Source organism: Epinephelus fuscoguttatus, linkage group LG13 (genome assembly GCF_011397635.1).
Source record: "Epinephelus fuscoguttatus linkage group LG13, E.fuscoguttatus.final_Chr_v1".
Taxonomy (NCBI): domain Eukaryota; kingdom Metazoa; phylum Chordata; class Actinopteri; order Perciformes; family Serranidae; genus Epinephelus; species Epinephelus fuscoguttatus.
Window position 1 is genome coordinate 11,731,400 of NC_064764.1, and position 13,496 is coordinate 11,744,895.

General features: G+C 41.1%; 1 long non-coding RNA gene across 1 annotated transcript; it reads left to right on the forward strand.

Moving 5' to 3' along the window:
* The first annotated feature begins 74 nt into the window (after nucleotides 1–74).
* Nucleotides 75–5,558, forward strand: LOC125900046 (uncharacterized). Its single transcript, XR_007450798.1, has 3 exons — nucleotides 75–1,775; nucleotides 1,867–4,556; nucleotides 4,656–5,558. It is a non-coding gene; the product is annotated as an uncharacterized LOC125900046 (long non-coding RNA).
* Nucleotides 5,559–13,496: the final 7,938 nt, after the last annotated feature.

Sequence of the window (13,496 nt, forward strand, 5' to 3'; positions counted from 1 at the left end):
CAGTGGGAGGGGCGTCACACAGTCAAACAAACTCACAGCATTATAATGAGACAAATATACTTCACATACATTGAAGTTTATTCAGCAAACATGTTTGTTAATACTTAACATACAGTATGTTCAGTGTATGAGGTTTCTGATCAGACACATAATTAATGGATCACACACATTGTGATGTCGTCAGCATCCAGCTCACCACAGCCGATGGCACCACTTGAATGTTCACCAATACATTAAAGATTTTCTTTACAGTATCTTATCAAAGCATGTTGCAGTGTCTTGGGGGGGAAAAAGACAACAAAAAGATAATCAATCTTATTTGTGTTCTCTAGCCGGGAAATGCTAGATCAGCATCTCGCAGTCAGTTGGGGATGTACCAGGACAGTACCAGTAAAGCAAAAGGGTCAAGAGCTTTAATCTCACTTTACTTTTGTGGAGCACATGTACTGGGAACTGCTTGAGTCACATTACAGTATTTACCAGCAGCAGGTGCATGTTCTCACTGGGCACAAATGCTTGTTTTTATTTACTAATATCAAATAACAATTGACAACCAACTATTACTCATTAGATATTTATTAACAAAATTACTAAAGAATCCATTTTAAATGTTTAAAATTACATCAAAGCACCAATAATGCAGCCATTTAAATGGGAAATAATGTAAGATAATGCAAGATAATGTGATGTGTCACACACTTATAATTCCCTTGCATGAATGGTGACAAGTAGGTTAGCTGTGAGGGTTTTTTTTTTAATTAAATTAAATTACATGTTTAGGAAGATTTTGCCTCTTCATAAAGAAATGCGTGTGTACAACATACTGATACAGTCAATTAAAAATTCATTCTTAAGTTTTTGTATAGGCCCACTTGCATATTGCAATTATAATCTGTGGTTATCAGAAAATCCCACGGCACACCATTTGAGAACCAGTGACCTACACTATAAATCCAAAAACAGTGAGTGAAGAAGTATCTAGATCTTTTACCTTTATCATAGTGCAAAAGCTTGGTAGCCTCACTTATAATAACACTTCATCATTTATTAGTTGATTTAACCTATATTTTGTATTCATCCAAATCTGCAAAATTACTAGTGACTAAAGTTATGAAATAAATGCAGCTGATAAAAGTGAGATGTAGTGGAGTGGAAGGAGCATAAAATCTTACTGCAGTAGTCTACTTGAATGATTTTAGAAACCTGGATGCAGTGATTTGCATTCGGCATGTGTTGGATGGGGCTGAGCTCTGGGACCTGTGCATGCCAGTCGTGTTTTTGCACACCATGCTCTGAAAACAATTTATTTATGAGCATTTGCTTTGTGCTCCAGGACATTGTCATATTGAAACAGAAAAAGCCTTCCCTAATCTGTTGCCGCAAAGTTGGAAGCATACTGTGGACACACTGTGTTACCAAGAAGGAAGTGGGTATACTCAGTAGTGAAGTGGTAGTTGATGAGGTTGATGTACTATTGGGTAGATGTGTAGGTTACAGACAGGGGCGGACTGGCCATCTGGAGGTTCTGGAGAATCACAGAATGGCACTCCAGGACGGCCGGCGGCCACCATGCAGTCATCACTGTTTTTTTTTTTTGTTTTGTTTTTTTCTTTTTCTCCCTGATAATCTACTGTTCCACGTCCAGTCCGCTAGGTGGCAGCCTTTAAATTGGATGCCGGCCGGCCCATAGATATCTATGAGCCGGTCGGCCGCCAATCAAATTGAAGAAGAAGGAAGCGCATACGTCACGCAAATCGAGCAGCCGTGTGCAGCAGGTGCATATGTATTCAAGTTAAACTGTATAATTACAGCCTCTTTACACTGTGATTTATCATAACTCATACCATGTCTTGTTGTGTATTTCAGGCAGTCACCTGCATTGTATTGTTCAGCAGAGAGACATCTGGACTGTGTTGTTTATTTCTCAGTGAGTATTCTACACTATGCTCTTAACACAACATCTAGTCAACATCGGTGCTATTGCTATAATTTGGTCCCAGTCCCCCAGGTTTTTAGTCCCAGTCTCCCCTGGTTACAGAGGAGGAAGTGGTATCCTGCCGTATATGTAAATTCCAGTGGCCATTTGATCAATAGGTGGGCATTCTGGAAATGGCCAGAAGAAGACGCGGGTATACAATATATATATGTGTACACTCTCCACGACACCACTGGGTGTACTCTCTTAACGATCCCCATGGCTTTTTGACTTACAGGTGGATATATGGTCAACGGCCAGAGCAGAGGGGGGGCTGGTGCCTTACCCAGCTGACATTGGGCGAGATGCGGGGTACGCTCTGGACAGGTTGCCAGACTATCACAGGGCTGTCACATAGTAATAGACAACCATTCACACTCACATTCAATTCTACAGCCAAATTAGAGTCACCAATTAACATGCAAACTCTACACAGAAGGGCTCCTCCATGCCGTGGATTGAACCCCCAACCCCAGGTTCGAACCAGGAACCTGGGGTATATTTATAATAGGGAAACATGGTTAGCCAAGAACAGTTCTTGCCACTTTCTAAGGCTGTTTGGTGAATGTTGAAACCAAATGGAAAATATTGTTTTGCATTTTGTGCTTATGGTACATTTCTGTGTGCTCACCTCTCTCAGGCTAACCTCTTCTCGCCTCTACACATTTTCACTTCACAATCAAAACACTTACAGCTGACTGGAGCTGGTGCAGCAGGGCAAAAATTTGGCAAACATTTCCAACACCATGTTGAAAGTCACCGAGATCTCATGTTTCTGCAAATGTCTGTCAGAGGAGTACTGTATGCCTGGCTTTATGCTTGATTTAATGCATGGTTAGCAATAAGCGTGGCCTATACACTCAAGCCCACTAATTAACAGAGGTATCCACATATTCATGGAAATATACTTAACCACATTCTGTCTCTTTCTTTCTCATATTTCTGGGAGAAAAAGGGAACTTGATAGTTAATTGAGTCAGCAGTCTCATTAATTAAAAATTGCTTTTTTCTTCTTGAGATCAGTGAGCATAAGCATTAACAGAAATTAAAGGTCACATTTGTCACTCAACGAGACTGGAGGTGGTATTATCTTAGTAGCTCTTTCATATTTGTTTTGGTGGCACAGCAGAGGAAGGAACACTCTGACAACCCGTGAAAGTGCACTGATAGTTGAAATTACAGTCAGCATGAGGCTGTCATCATACTCCCCTCAACCCCCCTCCTCCAATGCAATGAGCAGAGAAAACATGATGGCATGACTCTTCTTGTTCTAAGGAAAACCCCCAAGTGAATATGCCAGACTGTTGAACAAGTACTAGTTTTGATGTTCTCTGTGTGGCTGTGTAGACAATACTTTTTATATACAATAAATTTGCTTTTGCTGCCTGGATTATGTTCACTGGCAGGAATCTTTTTTCTAATCCAAGAGTGTGTGACAGTTTGTGCAGAAGTCATAGGGAGAATGAAGCAGATGGTTGAGTGAAAACAGCTAGGTCATAATTATAATATATGTTGGGGGTGACGCACATCCACAATATTAAACGTATGCTTAAAAGGCAACATATTTATTAAAAATACAAATATTTTAATGCCAGTGCGCCAACAGGCAACCATTGGCTACGGTTACATGATAGCTTCTCATTCGGAATGAAATAAATCTGAATGAAATCATTTGGAATTAAAGTCTTTCCAGGTAGTTTACATGGGAAATATTCATTCCGAATGAGGGTTTACATGGGAGATCAGTTCAATCGCCTTTATTCAGGTCTGCGCAAGGTTTGGGGCAGGGAAGGTTTCTGATTGGACAGGGGGTGGGGCGGATGTTACGTGTTTACGTTTACCGGAAGAAAACACTGTAGTCCTCGCTCCGGATAACAAGATGCTTGACGACGCCGACGCCTTTTTCAGGCGTGTTTTGCTTATATTCTTAAAGCAGCAATACGACAACAACCTTGTTCTGCTAATGCTTCATCTGTTGAGGAGGAGAAGGGAGGTAGAAGGTCGAAGAAGGGAGATAGAAGACCGTACTGTGGCGAATGGAAACCGGTGAGCGCACCAAGTCCGACTGCTCTATCTCAGCCTGTTGCTATGCAGCCCATTGCTATGCGCACTACATACGTTATCGCGCTGGAAGGGCAAGGAAACGAGCATGCGCAGAAAGACTGGAATGAACTTAAAGAGGAATGAGTGTATACATGCATACAAAAGTCTTTCATTCGGAATGACAAACGGAATAAACCACCTCCTTTAATCGGATTTAATTTTCAATCGGAATGACTGTTTACATGACCACTTTTAATCGGAATGGCCTTTCATTCCGATTAAAAGTGGAATTAAACTGTGCATGTAAACGTACTGAGTGTCAGGATCCTAGTGTGTTTCCATTGTTTTCCCTCCCCTTTTGTTTTTGTCTCGCCTTCCTGTCTTGTGTGTGTGTGTCTGTCTGGAGCTGGGTGGAGTTGGAGTCACCACTCACCTGCACACCTGCCAGCCATCAGCAATCAAGCCATCTCCACCCCACTCTGTATGAAAGCCTGGCCCAGTTCACATCTCTTCAGCAGATTGTCTGCTTACCTGTGTGGTAGTGTGCTTTCACTCCTCATTCTTTGTCTTTTACTGAACTTTAGTTTTTGGTCATCTGTTAGCTCTCTGGATTTTGACTCTGTTTTCTGCCACTTAGATCGTTCCTGTCTTGCTGCACTCAGCCTCACCCAGCCTCATACCACCACAGCCATACCCACCTGGAGCCTTCTGGACATTCTCTGGACCCCTCAGACTCTGCAACCCCCACCCAGCTCCAGCTCCGCTCTTCTGTAATTACAATAAAAGACTTTCTTCATCTACCAGCAGCTTTTCAGAGTCTTATGTCTGCACTGTGGGTCCACATTTGACACTTCCGTTATGACAACCATACCAAAATAATCATTAGCATACGTAACTGACATAAATAAACGTAACAACTTACCATTATTACTACTGTTTCTAGTATTATGGCATAGGCTACTGCAGCTCTGCAAGTGGTTTGTCCAGGTGGTGTTGCCATACCCGAGCAAAAGCCATTGTTTGACTGGCCACTGGTACAACAATATATTGTCTCTCAATTTCATTACTTTAAAATGTTTTTTAAAGGGGAAAACTAGAATGTGTAACATGAGTGTTACGACCTAGGCTGAGCTGTAATTGTGACAGCAGTGAACTGAAGATCCATGCAGAGCTTCCACAGCTGCTGTTCTCCTGGTAGAACAGTCTTTTTGCAGTGTTGAGTAAGGCAGAGAGACCACAGAGCAATGCTCAGTTTAGTCCAGCCATCTATTCATAGACAGAAATACTCTCTTCAATAGCCTGTTGATGACACTAAGGCTTTCACGTGTGTATCTCAGACAGAGTGAGAATGCCAAGAGGCAGATGAAGACGAAGGTGCAAGGGGGAAGGGAGGACCCTGGACCTTGCCAAAACAGCCAACTCTAAATCTCATACCTAGTCAAATAGGACACTATTTAGGGGTCGGTAACCTAAAGCGGGGTGCACACATAAGGATTTTATAAATCTTAAGAGATTTTTTTTATCTGTGAGAGACCCCACACATGAGGATAAAAAATCATGGATTGAAGAGTTTTGATCATATGGTGTGTGGTGTGCTCCGATATTCTCAACACAGCACACCACACACATAACGACCGGCTGGAGCAAGACTAGCTGTTAGCTTGCTAGCTATAAGTTTACCTTCTTGCCAACTCTTGTCCTTGTCGTTGCTGTTGTGATACGACTTGATGGAGAAATTATATCAACACTTGTGGGTTTCCCACAGCTCTACGAGCTGGCCCTCAATTTCCGACGTCCACCTAACTTTGTGTTTTGGCTCGGCCATGCTTACTTCTTTATTTACTATGTCTGCTTCCTTGTTCCTCAGTCAGCTCACTTCTTGATTGGCTACATTCCGTTCCACATCACAATTCACTCGGGAGTCGTTGACTTTCCCCACACACATGAGAATTGTTGATCATAAATATTGAACAATTTTAATATTTCTGATTGTCGGCCCTGACCCTTTTCCAAGCAGATTATCGGGACAAATTAACTCTTAACACACCTCACACCACAGGATAATCTTATAGGATAATCTTGTGAGACATAAGACAATCGGGTGTTTGCCGTCCTTGGTCGGGAAGGGGGAAAATTGGGACAAAATCAGCCCAATGATCTTTATGTGTGTACCCCGCTTTAGGAGCATGTGTCACTACTGGCATGTTGTATCTTGATCCATTGCACACTAGAAATAAGAGTGAAAGAGATTTTTAACAGCCACAGTGGTTTGATTGATGTTTTTACTAGGAGTGTCAAATTATCGTGTTAATTGCGAATAATTGATTACAACCATATTTAACCATATTTTAGCCATATGTTTTTTTGTTCGCGTTAATCTCATTTTTAATAATCTCAAACTTTACTGTTTCTGTATGCCACAGAGTTGCCTTTTATAAAATCCGTCTGTAGGCGTACAATTGGGCTTCTTTGTGCTTGAGTTGTGGGAGAGCTGCAGCGCTACAGAGCAGAGCCCAGCATCAGCATTGACGACTGTCCCCTGCAGTGGTGGTCTGCTCACTCAGGAGCCTATGAAAAGCTGTCTGCCCTAGCACGCATGTATCTGACCTCCCCGGCAACCTCCGTGTAATTTTCAGGACAATCAGGGCAGGATTCAGGATTCAGTCCTGAATCCTGAATCCTGCCCTGATTGTCCTGAAAATTACACTAGGGCAGAGTCTGGAGTAGTTATTGCCCGATAAAACATTAAAAACTGATCATGGTGGTCGAGTTGTCATGCAGCTCCCACCGGCTGCACATTGGCTGCAGCAGTTCCTACATGAATTATGGGTGTTGTAGTTTGAAGAAGAGAAGACAGAGCAAATTGCAGCTGCAAGGACAGGGAAAGCGCAGGCAGCCACGAGTGATTTGCACATTACAGTGCAGCCTCTTGTTCTAACTGTTCAAAAATGTTCTATAAACTGATACAGCTGTAACCAATGTACCAGGTGTCTTTTATTTTGTTAGCTTTTATTTTTTATTAAGTTTAAAGGACAAGTGCACTTACATTGATCACTTCCATGAAATACAGCGAGAAATTGGAAAAGAGGAAAATAATTTAGAAAATTGTTAAAATAAAATTAGGGAACTGATCACAGATGTATTGTTTCTGTGTGTTTTTACATCTATTGTTGCGTTAATCTGCAGCTATGCTTTTAATGAAGCTGACATGTCATGACAGTCAAGCACCCCCCTGGTAGTCGAGACTGAAGGTTGCAGCACTCTTTATTGGGACTAATCTCAAAAAAAATAGAATGTAATGGCTAGGTGTACTGCATCTGTGTTCAAGTGTGTTATTGTTGAAAACAATAATTATGACTTTATAAAACCACTTTTTGTAATATATATCAATCTTTTGATCATCTGCCACAATAATGTAATGAATTTAAATGAAAATACCTCAAGTTGAGGGCTTTTCTCAGCAATTTTGAGATGAGATTAAAAAGGAGATTAATTAGATCAATTAATTACAGATCATAATTAATTAATCTCTCCATTTTTTTAATCTCTTGACAGCACTAGTTTTTATCTGTCAGCAGTCTTTAAAAACCCACCCTACTCTGCCTCAGATTCACTCTTACTCATTACCTTCTTCACAGAATGCAAGTGGGGAAAAACACAACCCTGTCAGAGTGGGCTTAGTTGACAATGGCGGGCCTGCTAGCTAAGAAAGGTAACGTCAATGTTCAGGTCTTCCAGCCCTTGTGTACAGAAGAACGGGGATTTGTGTTTTGGGAGGACTGTGCCATGTGTACTTTATATCCTGAAAATGTGGAAAATTGAAATGCCATTTTGAGACCAAACACGACAAAACATTCAAGGATGAGACAGGCAAGGCTGAATCTATCAAACATGCTGTTTTCTGGTACAGGATTCTAGCAAACACCTTCAGGTCTTTGCCACATCTACGAATCATGCTTTCAAAGCAAGCTGTCACATTGCTCAGTCCACTGCAAAATGTGGAAAGCCTTTAAATGACAGTACATCAGACACTTAGGGGGCTGTTCATGCAGCACAGCATCAACACTGCTGAAATATGCACATGCATAAGAGAGCCTGAGTTTGAATTCACAAAACGATTTTGGAAATTTCAGAAGTATGGACCCATGTTGTCTTTCTTAATCAAACCTGAGAGCTTTGATTGACATGAACTGGATTTATCCCGGAGGGACTGACTGGGCACACAGGACATGGTAATGCAGCTGACTGAGCTAAAGAGTTCAACACTGCGGATGATAAAGTTTGCAGAGCTACACAAACAGCTGGAAACCACAGCTGCACATAATCACATAACACCTGCTGGATGTCTCTAACAAAGGTGTTCAGCTGTCTCAAGAATACTGCACTGGCTTTGCTGACAGTTTTTGGATCAGCAATTCTCAGTGACCATGTGAAAAGTGTGCTCAGCCCAGACCTGGCATTACACAGGCTGATACTGGCCCCCATGATGGTTCTGCCTGGCCTGGAAGGTCTGAGGCTAACCACACAATTTTAGTTATGAAACTAAAATAATAGAATGAAATGACCTAAATTGGCTGCTATTTTGAAACACTTGTTTTGATGCTTTCTTTGCAAAAGCAGCTGCTCTGGCAATTAAGTTGTATCTACAAGCTATTCAGATGCCTCCAGTCCACAAACCTACAAAGCATTACCAACAGTCGGGCTGCAGCTCATATCCATCCAGATGCCCAGTCTTTGTACAAGGCCCAATTCTACAATGTCTTGGACACAGTGAAGATTCAATTCATAGAGGGTTGATCAAACAGGATTCCACAAGCTGCAGCAGCTTGTAAATGTGTTGGCCATGTTTGGGACTAATTTTACATATCAAACAAGCTCAGATGTTGCATTTTCTGGAAATGGTGCCCTGTCAAGAGGTCTCTTCATTCAGGTAGAAGCTTTAGTGAGGCTCTTGCTGCTCATCCCTGCCTGCTCTGCTGAGGCTGAGAGGAGTTTTGTGCCCTGAGGATGCATGAGCCATGGCTTAGATCACCATGAGTCAGACAGCGCTGAATAATATGGCCATGTGTCAGGTTCATCACAACAAACTCGACAGACTGGACCTTGAAGAAATATTAATGTCAACAATAAGCACAAAAAGGCCTTTGGATCCTTTGCTTCAAGAATGGCAAATCAGAATAGATGGCTTGGAGAGGAGATGAGAGAAGAGAGCAGTGTAAAGGAAAGGAGATGAATGGAGAGGGCAGGAGAGGAGAGAACAGATGACTGAAGAGCATGGGAGCAGAAGATCAATGTCTGACCAGAGGAGAAAGGGCTGGAGAGCAATGGAGAATATGTGCCCATGGGAGAGGAGGAGAAAGGGCTGGAGAGAAAGATGAGAGAAAATGAGAGGAGAGTAGAGCAAACGCTTGTGCTGCCCATCCATGTTTACTTGTAAATATGTAAATAAAAACAACTATTTGCCAAACCATAGCCACAATATCTGGACTTTATTTAACAATGCACAAATTTATGTTTATATGATGATGGTGGTCTTTTTTTAATCCCTAATTTCTGCTATTACATGCAATTAAACAAGAAAGGTCAAACAAAAAAGGAAAAAAAGAACATTGTGATACAATACACTATTAAACATTATTACTGCAAAAAAAAGAAGAGCAGAAGAAGAAGTTAATCCCAAGTGTCAGTGAATTTAATCTCAGATCTGTACCCTCACCCCCGGTATTATGTTTTATGATCTTTAGCAAGCCTCTGATCAGTACATTTTACATGTATACAAGTATATAAGAAACGCTAAAAATGTTAAAGAGTAAACATGGTCCATTTCACACCTGACTATGAAAATGTACATAACGCAGTAAATGGTGACTAAGCAATACAAAAAATTATGTTTCACAAACATATCAAATCAAATTTTATAAGTGCTGACAGTTTGAATTAAACAATATTCTTTACAGTATTTTGATAGTGTATCAAACTCATAATCTCCAGCTATGACTTATTTAACAGCCTAAATATGGCAGTAACTGAGTGATGTTAGACAATGCTGTCTGTGGGGACAGCAGCTGCAGATAGCAGTCTTTAGTTATTAAGCAGTATTCAATTAACGTAAAATTCACTTACGTTGACATGGTATGGGAAAACATCTAAATTTATTCCACTGAGTTACTGCCTTTCAAGTCTGAAAATGTAGTCGTAATAACTCATGGACAGCTGCTTCTGTAATACTCTTACTTTGATTGCTTTTTAGCATTTATGTATCTCTGTTACAATGTTTTACCAGAAATAATTACTTGACTACTGTCGCACATCTTTTATTGTGTCATATTGTACCTTCCACCACCACAGCCTGACACTGTTGTTGCTACATTACCCCATCTCCTCACAGCAATCCCTTTCTTCTTCTTGTGTCTCGAGCTCAGCGCATCACAGCAAAGTGTAAGCTTTCTGGTTAATAATGTACAATGCTTTTCTTTGGTGGAGCAGTCAGCATTCTGAAAATTGATCAAGCTAATCAGTGGAGGGAAGAAAGTTGTGTTTAAAAAATTCTGATGCAGTGCCTTTATAGAGACTTTGCTCCAATGAATGAATCTAGACTCTTCAAGCTTGTTAAAGTAGACAGTCTCCACAGCTGACATTTGTTCTGCTCAAAAACCGGAGCTTCTTTGATGAGGACACTGGAAGAGGACAGTATGAAATGAAAATTGCAACTTGGCCTGTGCATCCTTAAAGTCTCAACACATGTAAGATGCGATAGCAACAAAATTAAATGAAATTCTTACTGAATACAAAGCACAGAACAAAGTGAGGTCCACAGTAACACACAATGGAAGTAACTGCAAAGGCATTCCATGAGTTCGGTGCAATAGAGCATGAGTTGGAAAATGACAATGATGGAGTGAGAGTTTTGGATGTCAGTGGCTCTCGTCGACCTCCTCCAGGGTGAGGACAAGTGTTCCCTTGGATTTCTACTCCCTACTTTGCTGAGCCTCAAGACAAAGCTCTTTAAGAAACTGCCTCATTCGGTTTAAACTGCACCACTTTTAATTAGGCCACAGGCAACTGCTTTGGATCAGCCTTAACCAGCCAAGAAGCAAACATGGCAACCACAGCAATGTCAAGGTTTTTCTTAACCCTGAGAACAGATAGGACATGAGGACTACCCTCCTGCATGGAGCTAATGTACTGGAACAAAACAGTCCAACTGAGATCAAAGATGAAAAAATCCCATCTGACTCAACAGACTTCGCTAATGAGTCATGGGAATCTTTTGTCTTTGATTATCCCAAAAAGAGACCATCTGACAGCATAAGTCATGAGGAAGTGAGGAAGTACATAAAGGATTTACATAACAACCTGCACATCTCTGCAAGCATTTCCTATAGTTAAGAAGCTCTTTGTCAAGTACAACACCATTACCTTCTAGGGTCCCTGTTGAGATCTTTGTAGTGATGGAAGCAACTTGCTGACCTCATCCTGAAACAGAATGAGTGAGAGCTATGCTAATATTTTTGTTTATTTTAAATATGTATCTAAAACTTCCCTGTAAATGAAAGAGAAATATTGAAAAGGAGTAATTCAGAAACTGGTGACAGTTCCATCATCACTCAGCATGGAGCATCTGTTGTAGACTTTGCTTGAGGTTATGGTTACCTTTTTCCATACTGCATATATTTTCTATAATTTCTTCACGTTCATGGCAGGAACAACACTGAAGTTAGTTTAGCATACACTTCTGCTGAATAACACATCCACACTGGATTATCAACTGTATACACTTTATTTCTAAAGATCTATGACTCAAATGGTTTTACCAGCACACATTTTTCGGTTCATTTGTATAACCTACCCTTCTCTTTTAGCTTCACTCGAACTCTCAGTCTTTGCATTTGTTATGACAATAACACCATGGTGGATTTTGGTGTGGCAAATTAGGCTTAATTCATTGTTACAGATGGCACTGCCCATGCTATGCTGCTTGAGCACAATTGTATAAGTATGATACAGACAGCTGTGAAACTGTTCACAGTTTTTGCAGTTCAACCTAACAGAGTTTGACAATGACAACATTAAGTTAAGTCCTTGGCCTATCTCAAGTCCAGCAGCCCGCACATCAGAGTGTCAATTTGAACCTGCTGGGGGACACCAAAAACAGGTAAGTGATTAGTTTCCTGGCAACAGCAATAGCAATGTATTAGACCATGACTCACCACTTGGATAAAACTTTTTTTTTTCCTTTACCTCTGGAGGCACAGCCTGGAGTTTTTCGACTAACGGAAGTGCAGGGGCCTCACGCCCTTCAATTCCGGTGGTCCCCCCAGGGAATCGCCAAATACAAATACAAATACTTTGGGTAGAAAACCAGCAGAGTTTAGCTATATATCACATTTTTCACGTCACTATATCACCGTATAGACTAATCTGATGTTTGCTAAGTCTATGAACACAATGATTGAAGAAATGTTACTATTTCTGTGTGCACGTTTTGTAAATAATAACAATAATAACATCGTAGATTAGCTGGGCTAACCGTTAGCTGTTAATGTTAGCCGTTAGCGGTGTCTGTAATAACCATAGACTGTATAAAAATAAGGGAATAACTCAATAAACGGTCCTTGAATAAAATATTTTTTCCAGCGGATATCTTAGTTACACCATGATTGAACTAGCAAAGCACTTTTGTGTTGCTATGTGTGGTATTTATTCAGTTATGGGAAATCACGATGTCTAGAAAGGATCAGTGTCTGCAGCTGACAGGGACAGCTAACAGCAGCAGCAATGCTAACATCAGGACGTCATCTACTAAAAGCCTCCCATTGTCGGATACGACATGAAACTACTCCAGTTTGCTCAACCATGTTGTAACTCAGACATCCGCTGGAAAAAAAAAAATTTTTCACATTGACGAGACGGCGTTTTGGGTGGAGCAGTCGCTATGAACGCGGAGCTTGCTGTTTCTGTAGGTACACATTTCCTGAGAACACCTGCACGTCTCGGCCACGCCCCCTCCATTGTGATTGGCTAAAGCGCAGCATCGTTCAAACGACCCCCCCAGTCGTCTTTCACACAGGGCTGCCGACAGATTCTACAATGTAAATTGCAGAATCTGTCTTGAGAGATTACCGTCAAACAAATACGAAGGTTTCCCGAGTATGCAGTATCCTGTATGAAGGACATGAAAAGGGAGCGAAAGACCAAAGGAAACTTAAAGAGCTGAGAGAAAGAAAGGAAGTGGAAACTGAAAAACATACTACTCCCACTGAACAAAGGACACACTTTGAGGGGTCTCTAGAATGGTTTCATCCATAATGAACAAAAAGACGTGGGCAGGTTATCATCTTGCACTTGTACAAGGGCTAGCAGATTAGTAGTTCAGCAGAAAGATCCACGCAATCAGGATCACAGTCTGTGTTTGATTCCTCTTCACTTGCCACACTGCCTCTGATGTAGATATGGATCCAGAGATGGACTAAGAGAT